This window comes from Callorhinus ursinus, unplaced genomic scaffold (assembly GCF_003265705.2).
Source record: "Callorhinus ursinus isolate GAN/ISIS: 27379988/994484 unplaced genomic scaffold, GSC_fseal_2.0 scaffold18, whole genome shotgun sequence".
NCBI lineage: Eukaryota > Metazoa > Chordata > Mammalia > Carnivora > Otariidae > Callorhinus > Callorhinus ursinus.
Window position 1 is genome coordinate 4,559,600 of NW_027397080.1, and position 16,463 is coordinate 4,576,062.

Genomic DNA, 16,463 nt, shown 5'->3' on the forward strand with positions numbered 1-16,463 from the left:
GGGAGGAAGCAGCCCGAGTTTGGGGTTCCTTGGGAGAAAGGGCCATAAGCCCCGATTTTCTGGCCCATCTTCCCTGCTAGATCCATGACACCTGAGGCAGGGGCCAGGTGTCTTCCCCTTTGCACCCTGTGGTCTAGCCCAGTGACAGGAAGTGCCTTGTGGAAGGTCACTCAGCTGGATACAGTGGGACCCCACATGTGGGCCAGTCCAGTGGGCTTTCTACTGTACCAATGTGGGGAGACTTCTGGTGCAAGAGGGCCCCCACAAGGCGTGGCCCGGTATGGCAGGAAATAACTCCTCTACCCCTGGTCTGGGCCTTGGCAGCTCAGCACCTCAGCCTCACGTGCGGCCCTGGGGTTTCGTCTGTACTTTCTCTTCCTGCCACTCTCTAGTCTCCTGGACTTCTGGGCTGGGTGCCCTCCGTGTGCCTCAGTGTCTCGCTTCCCTGCAGTGCCTGAAAACTGAATATTTCTTCTGCCTAATGCCAATACAGTTTAGGGGCCTGGATATTCCTGCTGATCACGAAACAGAATCCATTATCCTGCACTTGGCATTCCTCTTTTTCTGTCCTCAGTACAAATGGAAATGTATCACCATCCGCTATTTTTAAAAACCCTGATTTTACTGGAAAACATTTTCCGGGGATTCTCAAAGCATGTCTTGTCCATATCAAAGGCTCTGAGCTCCACTGCCTTTCTCCCTGCTCACTTTCCTTGTCTGGGACACCTCACTACTCCGTGGGAGGGAGCAGCCTCTGGTCTGGAGAAGGCAGCCAGGAGCCAAGAAGGATCCAGAAGCGGCCTCTGAGCTGCCTAGTGTATTGGCAGCATTCTCAGACAGAAGGGCAGGCATTTGAAGCAAAGGTGAATACCCCAGGAAAGTGAGAGCCCCAAGCTTGGCCACAGGGAAGAAGGCAGGAAACCTTGCAGATCCAGTCCCGAAACAGGATCTGTAGGCGGAGAGATGGGCAGAAGAAGGGCAGTGTGGATGTTTTCCCGCCATAACTGGAGAAGGGTGCAGGCATTTGTCGAGCGCCTCATGCATGCTGAGCCTGTGCCACATCTCACACAACACTGTCTCATCTGATCTACACCACAAGCCCAGGCACAGGTGATGTTTTTCACTTTTTACTCATGAAGAAAGTGAGGCTCAGAGAAGTTAAGTAATTCAGCTGAGGTCACACAGCTATAAATGGGTAAAACCAGGGTCTGAACCCAAGTCCTGCTGGTGTCTGGGCTAACATTCTGCACTACCCATGCTGCGTGGTGTTGGGTCAATGAGGCATGCCGACAATTCTCCTCATGTCCCCTCCCAGTTGCTCAGGAGCCCAGCATGACCCACCAAGATTATGCCATGTGGTTCTGTCATGTGTGTCCCAGTGTCTTGGATGTGCATGTTTTCTTGTCGACCCACAGCCATGATAGCAGAAATGAATATACAAATGGAAAGATTTGTCCTGCAGTTCCCCACCCCTAGCAGATCAAACTCAGCTGAGCCACGTGCCAGCCCCATCTGCAGATGTCCTGTTCCCAGTGGGGGGACAGGCTATGTGTCAGGAGGGCAGCAGGGCCTTCCCTGGGAGCAGGGTGTGCAGTCCGGTGCTGGAGCCCCAGCCCCCTGGCTGTCTCACCAGCCCTGGGAAGAGGCTGGCCCCTGCAGGCATCTGGGGGTTTTCTTTAACTCTTTCACTGCTGAACTTCCCCTACGGTGATGCCAACCCCAGTGCCCACACCGGATGTGGGGTGCCTTCCACCTGCCAGCAGATGCCGTGCTGCACTGCTTTGGTTCCACAGGGAGGGTGGGGCGTGGGGAGGACAGCCCTCCCTCCCTCCCTCCGTCCCTCCCTCCCTGAGGTTTTGAGTGGGGCCTGCAGAGGAGCTGCAGAAGAGTCCTTCCTGCCCTGGGTAGGTACCACCTTGCAGATGGGCCCCTCTTGCTCTAATAGGGCTTCCCTGTTCAGCTATGTCCTAAAGAGAAGACATTTTGATATCATTTTTAAATTACAATCCTTAATTTTTAAAAGTGATAAACATGCTTATTGTAAAAAAAAAAAAAAAAAAAAAAAGAACAGTCTAGAAATGTATAAAGAAGAAAATGCCTGCTCCAAACCCTATCCCTTCGCAGTCCCACCCATCAGAGGAGCTGACAGCTTGGTGTTTCTCTTCCAGGTCCACAGCACCCACAGCTACACAGACAGTTGTGTCTTGCGATGCTGCCTTTCCCCGTTTCTCACACCATTCCATTGACAGGAAGTGTGTGTAGTAGCTAAGAGTAGGGGCTCCTGGGTCAGACACCCCAAAGATCACCACTTGTCAGGTCTCAGCCTTGGCTAAGCCTCGTGTGCAAAATGGGCCCCAGTCCAGGACGCCTTCCATCCTGCAGGCTGTGGGGGAAGGGAAGGAGATTGCCCAGGAGAAGGGCTGAACCCCATGGTCAACACATAGTTCAAGCCACGAAGAATCCTATTATTGGTAGGAGTGTATAATTATTTTTAATTAAGAAAAGTTATTGTCCCATTACTATTCCATTGGGTGGATTTGTCATCACTTACTTATTAAACCAATTCCCTGCTGATGGATTTTAAGGTTGTTTCCATGTTCACTGTTAAAAAAGTTGCTGCAGTGATCACATGTATGGGTGCATCTGTGTGTACGTTTGTGTAAGATGTGTATTTGTGTGTGCACTTGGGAAGCTGCTGGGTTGACATAAATTTCTTCTTCTCTCCAGCACTGATGGTGATAGTTGCTTTCCTCTTTGCCCATCAAATGGGGGAGAGTTGATACTGACTTTAACTTATATCCCTTTAATTATTAGTGAGTCCAAGCATCTTTACATATCTTTATTAGACATTTTCATTTATTTTTTTTTCAGAGAGGGAGGGGTGGATTTGCTTCTTTGTTTTATTTCTTTAATCCAAATACATTTGTGTACGTATGGGGCACATACCCTATTTAAAATAGAATCCTCCACCTTCCCTCACTCTGTATCCCATTTTGTTGCAAACCATTTATTTTACCTGTTGTAGGTTAACTGCTCATCCTCCCTGGATAGAGCCGCAGATCCAGAAAGGCAGGAGTGTTTTCTGTCTTACTCACTGCTGAATCTCCAGGGCCTAGAACAGTGCCCAACACATAGTAGGCATTTAATGAATACTTGTTGAAGATGTCACAGCTTTCTTACTTAAAGAATTCATTCTTCCTCCACTATCATTCCATCTTCGACAGCATCTTCTGTCTCTTCTAACATCACTGCTGGGTCAGGTTTCCTCCCTCTTCTTCATTTTTACAATTTATAGTCTTCTAGGAAATGATTGGTTTTCAAATTCGTTGGCATCAAGTGACGTATTAATTTCTCTCGTTTTTTTTTTTTAATTGTTCGTGTACATGTTTGCGTCGCCCTTCTTCACCATTGTTTGCGATTTGGCTCTTTGCTGCCGCTCAGATTAGCCAGCGGTTTGTCCCTGTTGCTGGTCTCAGTAACCAGTCTGTAGCTGTCCATGTTTTTTCTGGTGGTTGCTGTGCTTTTTTCATTCTCTTACTGATAGACTATTTCATTTATTCTCCCCCTTTCTCAGCCTCTTGGGTTAGATGCTTAATTGATTTGGTTTCCGTCTTTCTTTTATCATAAAAGCATTTAAGGTCTGTATCTCCCTCCAAAAGCAGTTTGGTTGCATTCTCCAGATTTTTAAAAAGCAGGGTTCTCAATGTCGCATATTTATAAATATCCTACAATTATAGTTTTGCGCCTCTTTGACTCCAGTTGTTTAGAACAGCATTTTTAAATTGTGTGCATGGTTTACTTTTTTTATTTTTTGCTGCTTGTTAATTTCTAGTTCTGTTGCATTGGGAACGGAGACTGTGGTATACATGTTGGAATTTGAGATTTTCTTGTAGTCTTCTACAAGGACATTTGAGAAAAAGATGTTTTCTCTGCTTCTTGCATCTAGATGAAGTTAAGCGTACAAACTGTGTCTTCAAATCCTCCATACTTTTCTTTGGCAGTTACTTGTACCATCAGACTTAGAGTAATGTGTTTAAGACCTATACTGCTCTGTATGTGTCTTCTCCTTGTGGTCCTAAAACTATATTATTTCATATATTTTATGGTTCTGTGGTTCAGGGTGAAGGTAAGGTTCATGATTTTTGTGACTTCCTGGAGAAACGGACCCATTAGCAATCTAAAATGCCCCATTTTATTCTATTTAACATTTTGGCATTTTGTCAGATATTAATATTAACTTTCCTACATTGTCTTTGTTACCGTTTTGCTTGTTATGTCTCCTTGCCATTTTTTTAGTTCAACTTGTGTCAATTTTTTTAAGTGTATCACTTTCAAACAGCATATGGCTGCATTTTTTTTTCCATTCAACCTAATCTCTTATCTTAAAATAGAATAATTTAGTCACATTTATTGATATGTTTGGGCTTATTTTATGTCTTTTGGTTAAGATACTTTTTCCTTTCCTGTCTGGCTGTCCCTTTCCTAATGCTTAATTAACTGAATTAATTAATTGAATTTTTCCCCCCACTCACACACAGTGGTTAAAAGGGCTATATCTTATTTCATTTTCTAGAAATGGTTACCCTTGAATTAAGAAATTAAAACCCATGCTTCTTGATTAATGTCAAGAATTAAATGGTATCTAATTCCCAATGAGATGAGACCATTATTATCAACATTGGCTTAGATCTGACTATACATTTTTCTACTTTATTGTTCATCACTGTTTCCTGTGTATCCTGTCTTGCCCTCTCTTGAATTACTTATTCTGATACAGTTTTTATTTTAGTGTAGTAATTCCTTGAGTAATTGTTTTAAGAAAAGATAAGTGGGTGGCATGCTATTTTTAGTACTTCTCTCTTTGGCTTTGAGAGGGGGCAGAGTAACGGATCTTTTAACCCTTTTTCCTCAGAGCTCTGCAGTCTTTGTTGCCCTCTGGCAGTTAATGATGGGGACGTCAAGTCCAATGTCAATTTGATTCTCAAAATTTTGGGACAAAGCTGCCCACTTGGGTAAGGGGCAACATCACTTCCATGGAGCTTTGGCATCTCCAGAGAAGGCAGGCAAAGTCGGGATTTGCTGAGGATTGAAAGTCTCCTTGAAAATGGATACGTCAATGTGGGGCTTCATCAGGATTGTGCAAGGAATACAATCCAGCAGGCTGGGACTGAGGGAAACAGTGAGGGGGAATTTTGAGGCAAGGCAAGGGACTCAAAGAATCTTAGGGTACAAACTATTGATTGATGGGCTGATGGATCCTTCAGGAAGTTTCTGTCATGAGCAATCAAGCCATCTGTCAGGGCTAGAGTCTCCTGGAAGAAGAGGGCTGCTAATGAAGACAGTGAGGTGTGGAGTAGGTGGTTTCTGTCCTCCTCTCCTTCCCACTTTGGTCTGTTTGGAAACCCAAAGGATTCACTCATTATCCTTGGATTTCGTAATTCCAGCCAGCCGGCCCTACCCCAGCTCCCACTGCCTCTGAGCAGGATTCCCTGGGGATTTGGCAGGTGGGCCTTTGCCTGCCCCCGGTGGGTGAAGCTGGCTTAGCTTTGATTCGATTTTCTGTCATTCCTCCTTGTCTGCTTTTCCTCAGACTTGCCAGCCACCTGGTGCTACCCAAGAACTGTTCTTAGTTGAACATCTCTTTTTATTTCACTGGTGTTGAGGGGAGAAGAGGTAAACACATGGGTTCCATTTGCCGTGGAGAACCTCAGGTGTGTGTAACATTTCCTGGTGACCTGGATGCAGGTGTGTCCGCCTGGCTCTCTCAACTGCTGCTGGAGGCCAGGAGTGGTGCTGGCCCCGCTGGTGGGGTTGCGGGGGGGGCAGTGGCTAGCTTCCTCCACCTGATCCGGTCCTCCCCTCCAGCCACACCTCTGGTCCCGACTGCATTACCTCACTGATTAAAATGATTCAGTGGCCTCACTCCACTGTAAGGTCAAGTCCAGGCTGTTCCGTATACCAAGTTCTCCCCCGATCAGCTTTTGCCCCTCATTTCCAGCCATACGGACAGCATGCAACTTGTCGAACGTCTGGCTACTTTGGGGTCTCCTGTCTACCTACACTTCTTACCATTTGAAATACTCTCTCTTTCTCTCTCATGCATTCAGACACCATCAGAATTGACCACTCTTTTCTTTATGCCTTCAAGGTGTAGTTAAGCTATGAACCCGTTGACTCTGTGCATTCCTTCGTTCCTGGCCCCTCCCCCCACCATTGTGATCCCCTTGAAGGCAGGGACTGAATCTTGACTCTTTCATGCCCAGCACTTACCACTGGGCTTGACCCAAAATAGGTGCTGCACGTGTTATCTGTTCAATGAATGAGCCACCCAGTTAGGTTCTAAAGAGAATTGTTCTAGGTGCACCCTAGGCACCAGTAGGTATGGTTGTGAGGGGGAGGGCGGTAGCAGTAGCCAAGGCTCGGAGGTGGGCATCGTGGACTGTGTTCGGAGGATAGCATGTTTTAAGAAATGAGTGTTTCCCCACGGGGAGGGATGGAGCTCAGCTGTTTGTATTGATAATTGAGATCTATCAGAGGGGGTGGTTGATGAACACTGAGGAGTGGTGATGGGGCTGATGAACACCGAGGAGGGGTGAAAAATTTGGATGCTTTGGATGACAGAAGCGGTAGATGATAGACGGAGGCCCTGTGTGGTCGTGTGCTGCTGCCTTGGGGTGGGGGCAGGGCTGGCTGGATTCTAGAGCAGCAGGTATAGTGGTGAGGGGACAGCATGGTGGCTTTGGCTACATGCACGCTCTGGAGGAATCCGCAGTGGGATGTGGTTGCTGGAGGACAAATTCTTCCAAGGCTGTGTGCCCCCAGAGAAGGAAGGGGACATTACCCCAGGCTTGTGTGGAGGTTACTCCAGACCTAGATCGCTGGGCACGCTGTGGGACCATGAACACTGAATCATGAGAACCCCGAGAGGCACTTGCCATTCTTAGCAAGTTGACTAATAAAAATTGGTGCTCGCTCATTCATCCACTGACCTGTAATCATGGTTGAGCCCCTGCCCTGAGCCAGACCGCCGTTGGCCTTGAATGCCCTGTCTGTTTAGTGATTTGGGGAGTACAGTGTGCTCTTGGGTCTACTTGTTGGATTTAATTTTCACCCAGGCCTGAATATAAATCACTTGTGCAGGTGGTATTGGTTGTCCCTCACTGTATAACAAAGTATCTGAAACTGAGTGGCACTCGTTTCTTAGCTCACGGTTCTAGAGGTGGAAAGCCTGGTACAGAGAGGCTGGATTCTCTGCTCAGGGATGAAATCAAGGTGCCTGTGGGCTGAGCTGTCATCCTGAGGCTCTGGGGAAGGTTCTGCTTTTCCAGGCTCATTCACTTGTTGTGGGAATCCAGGTACAATCCAGGATTCCAGGTAGGACTCAGGTCCTGTTTTCTTGCTGGTTGTCAGCAGGGGGCTGCTCTCAACCCCGAAAGGCAGACCCCAGTCCTTTCCACATGCCCCTCCATCTTCAAGGCAGCAAACTTGCAAGTCAAATCCTCCTGATTCTAATCTCCATGACTTTCTCTTCGGCCACCAACCAGAGAAAATTCTGCTGTTAAAGGACTTTCTTGATTAGGTCGAGCCCATGGAACCATCTGTTTTGAGATCAGCCATGCCCTGTAACATAACCTAGTCATGAGAGTAAAGTGCACCATATTCACGGTCCTGGGGATTATACAGCATGTGTGCACCAGGGGGATGGGAGACCTTGAGGGCCATCTTGGGATTCTGCCTACTTACTGGTAGAGAAAATAGGGGCTCTGAGAAGTTAGGTGCCATGTGCAAGATACAAGAGGGCACCAGGGCCACCTTGCCATGCTGTCTCCCCAGGGGATGTGGGGATCTAGCCCAAGACAAGAAGCTGGGAGGAGCTGTGGGGGCCTGGGCCTCCTGGAACCAGGCAGAGATTGTTCTGTGTCTGAGGAAGTTGACCAAGCAAACTCTTTGACCATACTTTTCAACCGTCCCCTGCAGGATTCGAGGCACCAACCCAGCAGCCTCTAACTAGTTCATGGCGGAGCCTCAAGAGATACTGGCCAGGCAAGCTCTCCCTTCCAGAGGGCAGAGCAGAGCATGAGAGGAAGGCCACGCAGCAGAAGTGGACATGAACGCTGGTTTCCAAAGAGAACAGTGTTTTAGTTTTGGTCATCGGAAGTGGTGCCTTCAACACAGGTAAGAAACAGTCTGTCATTGAATATGCTTGCTGGGGGCACCATTTTGGTCTTTCTTGCATGAGCTTGGTGGTGGTCTTCTTCTTTCAAACATATACCTCTTTCAAATAATAATAATAATAATTATTATTATTATTATTATTACCACCTTCCTTGAGCCTCTGTGGAAATGGGAAATCCTCAGGACTTCCTTGGCCAGGAGTAGAGACCTTGAGGGCCAGGCTTTTTCCCTGCCCCACCTCATCTCCCCCAGTTGTCTTCCTAGTTCCTCAGTTTCCCTTCTGTCCCTGGCAACACCTTCAAGATGCCACAGCCCTCCCCACACGCCAGCCCACACTCCAGAGGGCCACTGTCTTCTCTGCCCCCCTCTTCGCCTGCCCCTCTGATGGCTCTGGCCTGAGAAGCCCCCTGGCCACCCCCTCCCTACTCAGAGGAGAACAGTGGGTGTTGAAGACTGAGCCGCATCTCTTCAGGACCCTCCCTGTGGTGAGGAATTGGAAGGATGTCGGGCTCTGAGGCCTGGCTACACGTTAGAATCTTCCAGAAAGTTTTTAAAAATTCCAGTAGCAGTGCCCCAACCCCCAGAGATGCTGACTGAATGTGCCTGGGGAGGGGCTCTTGCATCGGTAGATGTCTGTGTGTCTATGTAGTTGGCTCTTCAGGTATGTGTTGTGGTTCCAGGTTAGATTCAGGTGGTGGTTCAGGTTAGCTGTGTGGGGTTAGAGCTCTTTGGGCTGGGAATATGTCTTTGGATGTTTTGTCTGGCTTTGGGGTATATCAGAATCACCTAAGTAGGTTGCAGGGGGTGCCTGGTTAAAAAAAAAAAAAAAGGTAGATTCCCAGGCCCACCCATGTTCTCTGAATCAGACTCTTGGGATTGGGGCTACAGGAATCTATATTTTGATTCAGATGCAGCCAATGTTTGGGGGCTCCAGGGCCTCTTTCTTGGAGCTCTGGTGATGCTCACCCTGTGTTTGGGTCTTTGCGCTTGGCTATGAGTCCCCAGGGGGCTTGGCAGCCTGGGTGCCGTGAACGCTGCCTCATCCCCTTCCTCCATGTGCTTCCTCGCTTACAGAGAGGGAGGCAAGGCCTCAGGCAGCCCTCAAAGATGGCATCACTGTAACTGCCTAAACCACAAGGTGGCTGGGCCCAGGCCTCTGCCCACAGCTCAGATGCACCACATGGGTCCACTAGACCCAGGCTGTGACCAGGGCTTTCCAGCCGAGGTGGAGGAAGCACCCCTGGACTCTGAGGAAGAAGGACTGAGCATCTGTGCCTCCCTCTGAGAGGAGAGGTTTGATGGGGTGCTTAATAGTGGAGGCGCTGGATCTTCCTGAGTTCAAATCCCAGCTCCGGCACTTACTGGTTTCATGAGGCATTTGCTATTGAGGAGGCAAGTTGCTTGGTCACCTTGGCTCATCTTTCTTGCTTGTAAATGAGAAAGGGATGGTACCTACCACTCAGGTTGCTGTGCAGATACAGGGAAGGCCCCTAGAATGGTGCTGGACACATAGCAGGGGCTCCCCAAGTTGGAGGCAGCCCTCCTTACTCCTGCAGGCGGGTCGGCCACCTCTCTGCCCTCCTGGCTGCTGCGCTGTGAGAGGTGTGCCACGCTCGGCCATCTGGTCCCCAAGGGCCAGAGGGAAGTAAAGCGACCAACACTGTGTATGGGGCCTGGCACTTTATAGACGAGCCCGAGTACCTCTCAGACCCAAGGGAATCTTGGTTCTGGCGTCCTTCCTGCAGAGATAAGGAAACCGAGCCCAGAGAGGTTCAGTAATGTAAAAGCTGGTCACACCGCGAGAAGGAGCCGAGCCTCGGGCCACAAAAGGCCCAGCACTGTCTTTTCCACCAAGATGCTTCCTGAAGAAAAGCAATAACAGCTTCAAGAATGACCCTTCCCCAGGAGGGTCTACATTTTAATAGGAATTAGTAGCACCATAAGGAATGGGTCCCCTTCCTTGGCACCCTGGGACATCTCACGCCTCAGTTGAGCGGTTGTTTCCTTCTGCATATGTCACAGCCTTTGTGGGTCTCCTCTGCCAGTGGTCTAAGGGCACTGAGTTTATTTAGCTAGGTGTGCAGGAAATACTTGAACCTGGCTGGAAACAGAAACCTCTGAGGGATGCAAGAAGAGATATGGGAGGACCATCAAGGGGAGTACGGGGGGTGGGGTGCGGGCGGGAGGGTGGGGGGATCCTCCCCAGACCTGGCATTTGACCTCCTCTACTTCACTGCTTAATTCTCCTTTTGTCCTATGTGGGTTGTGCTAGCTGCATGGGAGACTCGCTAAAGGATGGGACGGGTCTAGAGGGAAATGAGCCGTCAGTTCCAGCAAGAAATCTGGTCCCCGCCCCTTCCTGCGCTCTCCCTGGGGAATAAAAGCCTCTGTGATTCATGGGGTGCTGACTCAGGGCTTCTGGAGCGTCCAGGTGCTCATGGACCCACGGGTGGCAGAGCCTCCCCCAGCCGCCACGGAGGGGGCTAGAATAGATCACACCTGAGGACGGTAGAGGGCTCAGGCCTGGGCAGGTGGGTGTGCCAGGTAGGAGCCAGCTGCATGCCGGCCTTCAGGGGCATTGCTGACTCCCCTGTGCCGCGGAGGCCCATTCGCAGACGTGAGCTTGGGAATGGCTATGTTTGAGATTATTTGAGGGCATGGAGATGCGGAGTCATGCCTCCCACTTTACTAGGGCCCTGGACCGGGGCTCTCTCCAGAGTACACCTGATTTCTGAGTCAGTCAAGATGAACCTAATTTGAAAACGGGCTGTAAAGCATTTTCTCAGCAGCTAAGCTCTCTGCTAGTAGTTTGCCAACCTCTGTGGTCTTAGAAGCCATTGTTCAAAGTCAAATCCTCCATGGAATGCTAATAATATAAAACAGATTCAAGTGGTTGTTTATTAATATACATTTATCATTTAAATTCAAAATTTTGACATCTATTTATAATGAAAGCCCATCAATAAACACACTGAAATCTCAGAGTCTAGATCAGGGATTGACAGACTCCTGCCCATGGGCCTAATCCAGGCTGTTGCATGAGTTCTGTGTATAAAATTTTATTGGGACAAAGTCATGCCATTTATTTCCACATTATTTATGGCTGCTCCCCTGCTCTGACGGCAGAGATCAGTAGTTGTGACAGATTTCCTCTCCCACAAAGTCAAAGATATTTACTCTTTGGTCCTCTATAGAATTTTGCTGGCCTCTGTTCTAGATAATCATTTTATCGCTTACCAACTATAACATCTAACATGCTTTCTTACTTTTGTTTTGTTTGGCTTGGTTGCGCAGTATTAAGAAAATTCTCAATCATATCTATACGATGATGTGAATGGTACCAGACTTCTAACAGCTTATCTTCAGCCCAGGATGATCTTCAGTTCGATGTTATATGGACACTGGGGTAGGAGCAGAAGGGAATTCTGGTTTGTAGCTCTGACAGTATCAAGCAACTGCTTGAATCCCTTCTTATGACAACACTCAGACAGGAAGCCCATGATCAGTGATGACGTTTTTGTGATAATCCACATACTGTATTCTCATATCATGGAAAGTTTGAGAGCGTACTTGTTTGTGTGGTTTTATGTGAGCGTGTATAGTCCCGAATTTAAGAAGCAGCAACATAAAGATGCCCAGTAAAGAGCGCCAGTCTTTCTAGTTGAAGACATATTTTAATACCGAAGTTCAAGATCTACCCAGGCTTTTGTCTGAATTCTGCACAAACCAAGTTAAGCCAGCCACCCCTATTGTGTGTCCTTGGTATATTACCGCGATGTGCCATGGAACACGTTTGAATGTGCAGGCCCGTTTTCCATGGCAGTTTTATGTAGGAGGAGTCATACTATAGTTTTGGAATAAAATTCTCAAGTGACATTTGAAGAACCTCTGAAACACCTCATGGAACCCAATTTGAAAGACACCCCTTCAGCAAATACTGGTGGTTCTCATTTCTGTGCTTTACGGAGCCAAGGATGCTGGGCCTGAGAGGCAGAGGGGGAGGGTGTGGAAGGCGGGGGTGCGGGGTGATGCTGTTGATGGCGGGAGAGGGTCACAGGGCGGGGGGGCAGCTCAGTGCTGGAAGAAGTTCTTGGGAAACAGTGAAGCCTCCTAGGCTCCTGCCAACACGGGGGTGTCTCCTGATGATTGTTGATGACCTAAACACTTCTCCCAGGGCTGCCCTAATGACTTCCAGCCATCAGCTTGGGAGAAGAGGTCTGGAAGAAGGTGGGGAGAGTAGATGATGTGCAGAGAAATCCAAGGCATGGGAGCTGGGGGGTATGGAGGGAATACACACACATGGCTTCTAAGCAGCTGGTAGAGATCCCTGCAGCCACTTAGCAGATCCAGGTGCGGGCCAGGGGTGAGGGAGCAGGATGGCGGAGGGGGCAGTCGGCTCAGCATGCCAAGCGTGACCTGGATGGGGATCAATGTCCCAGAGAGGGGGTGGCTCAGGTTGGGCAGTAGCTTTGGGCATTCGAGGCCCACAGAGTCAGGACTATAACCCAGGAGTCCTGGCTCCCAGGCTACCTGCCTTCCCTAGTGGGTGCCGGGAAGAGAGGGGCTGGCCCAGTGTCTTCAGGAGACTATGGGCTGGAGAAGGCATCTCAGGGATAAAAAAAAGCACCAGTTCTTTCTTTCTGAGGTTTTGCTGCTCACCCCATCGAAAAAGAACATTTTTAGATTTTAAAAGGATGACCTCATTTTTTTTCTTATTTACATAGCCCTGTTTGTTTATATAGTCCTTTAAAAATAGTGAACGTGTGCTAAGCTTAGGGCTCTCTCCCACCACCAGCAGCAGAGCCACTGTGTGGGGAGAAACACCTTTTTATCTAAGAGAGGGGCAGCCTTGTTTCCAAGGACAGATGGGAGCAAAACGGGACAGGTAGGAAGTTTCGTGGTTTCTCGTGTCGCTTTTCCAAAATAGCCACACTCCTGCCTCCCACTTCCTGCCTGACTCGACTCAGGGAAGATTTTCTCCTGTGGAGGATTTGTGTTCTGTGAATTCTCAGGGAAGCTCAAAGGGATCTGTCAACCAGCAAACATGCTTCAGCTTGGCACTGACGGCCCCCTTGAGTTTGGCACTGGGTTTGTGTTCTGGCTCTGCTGCCTACCAGCTGTGTGACCTTGGGCAAGTTGCTTCACTTCTCTGTGCCTTATCTGTGAGACAGGGAGAACGACACAAACTGCAGCTGCTGTGCGGAGCAGATGAGGGAATACGTGTAAAGGGCTTAGCCCAGTGCAGGCACAGGCGACTCTTAATAAATCTCTTGATAAACAATAGCAGTGGTGTCATATCCACCCCCCGACCTGGACAGTTACACTAACCTCCCAACCACCTTCCCTTCCTGCCAGCTTGTCTGCCCCACCCCTCCCTACATTGTCCCAGGGGGATAGGAAGATAAAAATCTGACCGTGCTGTCCCCTGCTTAAAATCCACCTGTCCTGGGTGCCTGGGTGGTTCAGATGGTTAAGCGTCTGCCTTCGGCTCAGGTCATGATCCCAGGGTCCTGGGATCGAGTCCCGCAGTGGGCTCCTTGCTCAGCAGGGAGTCTGCTCCCTCTCCCTCTGCCTCTCCTCCTGCTCGTTCTCTGTCTCTCTCACAAATGAATAAATAAAATCTTAAAAAAAAAAAAAATCCACCGGTCCTTTCCCACATGCGTGGCAGGGAGCAGCAACACTTTTTTTCAAAATGGCCAGATAGTAACTATTTTAAGCTTTGCGAGCCGCACGGTCTCTCTTGCACCTGCTTCCCTCTACTGTGCTGCGTGCAAGCAGCCATGGACAGTGTGTAAAGGAATGGGCGTGGCTGTGAAACTTGATGTGCAAGAACAGGCAGTGGGCTGGATCTGCCAACCCCTGACCCACAGGATGAGCCCGGCTCCTCGGCTCAGCTTCCCCAGCCCAGCCCATTCCCGTTCTCCATCCCTCTCCCTCCTCCTCCCCCACTCGGTGCAGAAGGGACTCCTCACACTTTAATCCTTTACCCTGAGTTCCTTCCTTCTGGATTCTCCTTCTCTGCCCCCCACCACCATCGCCTCCTCCATGACATCAGGAACCTTTGCTCTGGGACCCTGCTGTACCCTCTCTGTATTTCTACCCTGGGCAGGTATGTAATTACCCTCTGTTTTTGCTTTACAGGGGGCATCCCTCATGCAGGATTCTGCCCCTCCTCCTTTGTGTGCCCCTGTGTGTGTGTTTAAGTGTTTATAGATGCTCAGCAAGCATTGTTGTTGAACACAAAGATCTGTAGGATAGACGGTTGCCCTCAGGGAGCTTACAGTCTGGATAGGAAGCTTGGATGTGAGCTGGCAAGAGAAGAGTTCTGGGTTCAGGCTGGTGAGCAGACGGACCAGCCTGGTGACCGTGAAGGGCCCTTCTGCAAGAGACTGGGACCTGTGCCTGGAAAGCAGGGTGGGGTCTGCTCAGGGACTAGGGGGATGGAGAGGGAGTTTGAACTTTATCTCGTGAGCCAGAATTTCTCCAAGTGTGGTTCACAAACCATCCCCCTGCAATAGAATCACCTGGAGTGTTTCTCTAAAATGCAGATTCTACGGTCCAATCTCAGGAGGCAGGGTTGGGGGTTAAGGCCATGGTCTGTAGGAAGAAGAAGGCTACAGTATGGTTGAAGGTGATGATCATAAGCATTCTTTAGATTGACATCACCTGTGGGTGTCACCGCCAGGCTGGGGAGAAGAGAAGCAGGAATGGATAATGTTTCCCAAGAGCAGAGAAGGACACCAAAGCTCAGACATGGCAAGTGACTTGCCCAAGATCACTCTGTGACTTACTTGCACATGTGGGACTGGCTTCCTCTCACAATTTCAGGGCCTAGGGTGGTCCTGGAGGTTCCACAGAGGGAGGAGGGACAGGCATGGTGAACGTCCTCAGACCCCAGCACAGCCTGTCATAAAGGGCGCTTGCTCAGTAAGTGTTGAACCAATGAGGGAACGGGCAGAGTTGGATGAATGGGTGGTATGGGAGCAGAAGAGTGGGGTTGTGGGGTGCTTTTGAGGCTGCAAGCCTGGGAGTGTAGGAGAATGGCTTCCCCGGAGGGACAGGGGAAGCGATGAGGTGGGTGCTAAGCATATGGAATTCGAGAGGCCAGTGGGTTGTCCAAGCTGAGCCATTGCCACTGGAGACACGGGCCTGGGGCGTTCCGGGGCAGGGCAGGTGATGTGTGCACCTGTGGGAGCTGCTCATCAGACGGGGTGAGAAACTCGAGAGAGAGATGCAGGGGATTAAGGACCGGAGCCTGAGCGATGCACACACGCCCCTAGAAGAAAAAGCTCTGGTGTAAGAGTCCAACAAGTGTGCGGAGAGCGGAGTTAGGATGGGCTGGGACCCACTGGGGAGAGAGGTGTCCACAGCCAGTCACCCGGGAACATGGTTTGGGCCCCTCTTTAGAATAAAACCAGCCAACCTCAAAGAAACTGTGCCATGGGTAAATAAAAATGTCAATCAAAATAAAACTGAAATCACGAGTTTCTGTTTGCCGGAGATTTGTGCTTCCGACCAGTGTAGCTGCAGGTGTGGGAGAGCAAGTGCGAGCTGGAAGCTCCTGTGCCACCTGTCAGGACAAGCCATTCTGTCTCTGCTGGGGTTCTGGCTGGCGGGCGTCCTTGGGATCGCTTTGTGGCTCTCGGCCTTTGTCTCCTCTCCTGGGTCTATCTTAGCTCCTGCCCCTTCCCTTCCGCCTCTCTCTTGATTCACTCCGCAGATATTTATCCCCGGGAATAAAGCTCTGTGCAGAGGAGCTCAGCGGAGGCCCCCAAGCCCGGCAGGGCCTGTGAATCTCCCACTGGAGAGCTTTTAAAGTGATAGGGAGGTATGGGGACTTGTATATTCAAGGTACCTGAGGGCAGGGCGGGGCCGGCCCCGCCTCAGTGGCACCTCTCTATGGCTGCCTCTGGGAATCGGCTTTTCTGCAGCAGCTCTGCCTGGGCTGGGCTGAGGAGGCACTGACGCCCGGGTCTGGCGTCCCCCCCACCTCCCCATCAGGTCCTAAGCATAGAGCCTCTCAGCTGGCCTCCCTTGAGCCTTCAGAGCCTCTCCTTCCATTGACCCTGCCTGTGCCACCAAATTCGTCCCCTCCCCCCACTCCTGACTCACGTGGGCTCTGGCACAGCGGCGACACGAGGACCGCCATCACTGTCATCCATCCTCAGAGATGGATCCTCCTTAAAACCAGCCATGCCTAACCAGGAGGTGCCACATACCGTTCTAGGTAACAAGATGCAGATTCCTACCTCTTGGAGTTCCACTGTGGTAGGGGAAATAGACACCCA

The 16,463-nt window shown here is 49.8% G+C and overlaps 1 protein-coding gene across 5 annotated transcripts in view; it reads left to right on the forward strand.

Annotated features, from left to right (window-relative positions):
* HIVEP3 (HIVEP zinc finger 3) overlaps positions 1–16,463 on the forward strand; it is a 474,303-nt gene that overhangs the window by 374,888 nt on the left and 82,952 nt on the right. For 4 of the 5 annotated variants that reach the window (XM_073902800.1, XM_025856325.2, XM_025856323.2 and 1 more), the window contains one exon: positions 7,978–8,175. The gene's annotated coding sequence lies outside the window, so the exon portion shown is untranslated. Of the gene's footprint in view, positions 1–7,977; positions 8,176–16,463 lie in introns of those variants that run through there. The other variant, XM_073902801.1, reaches the window with a different exon arrangement.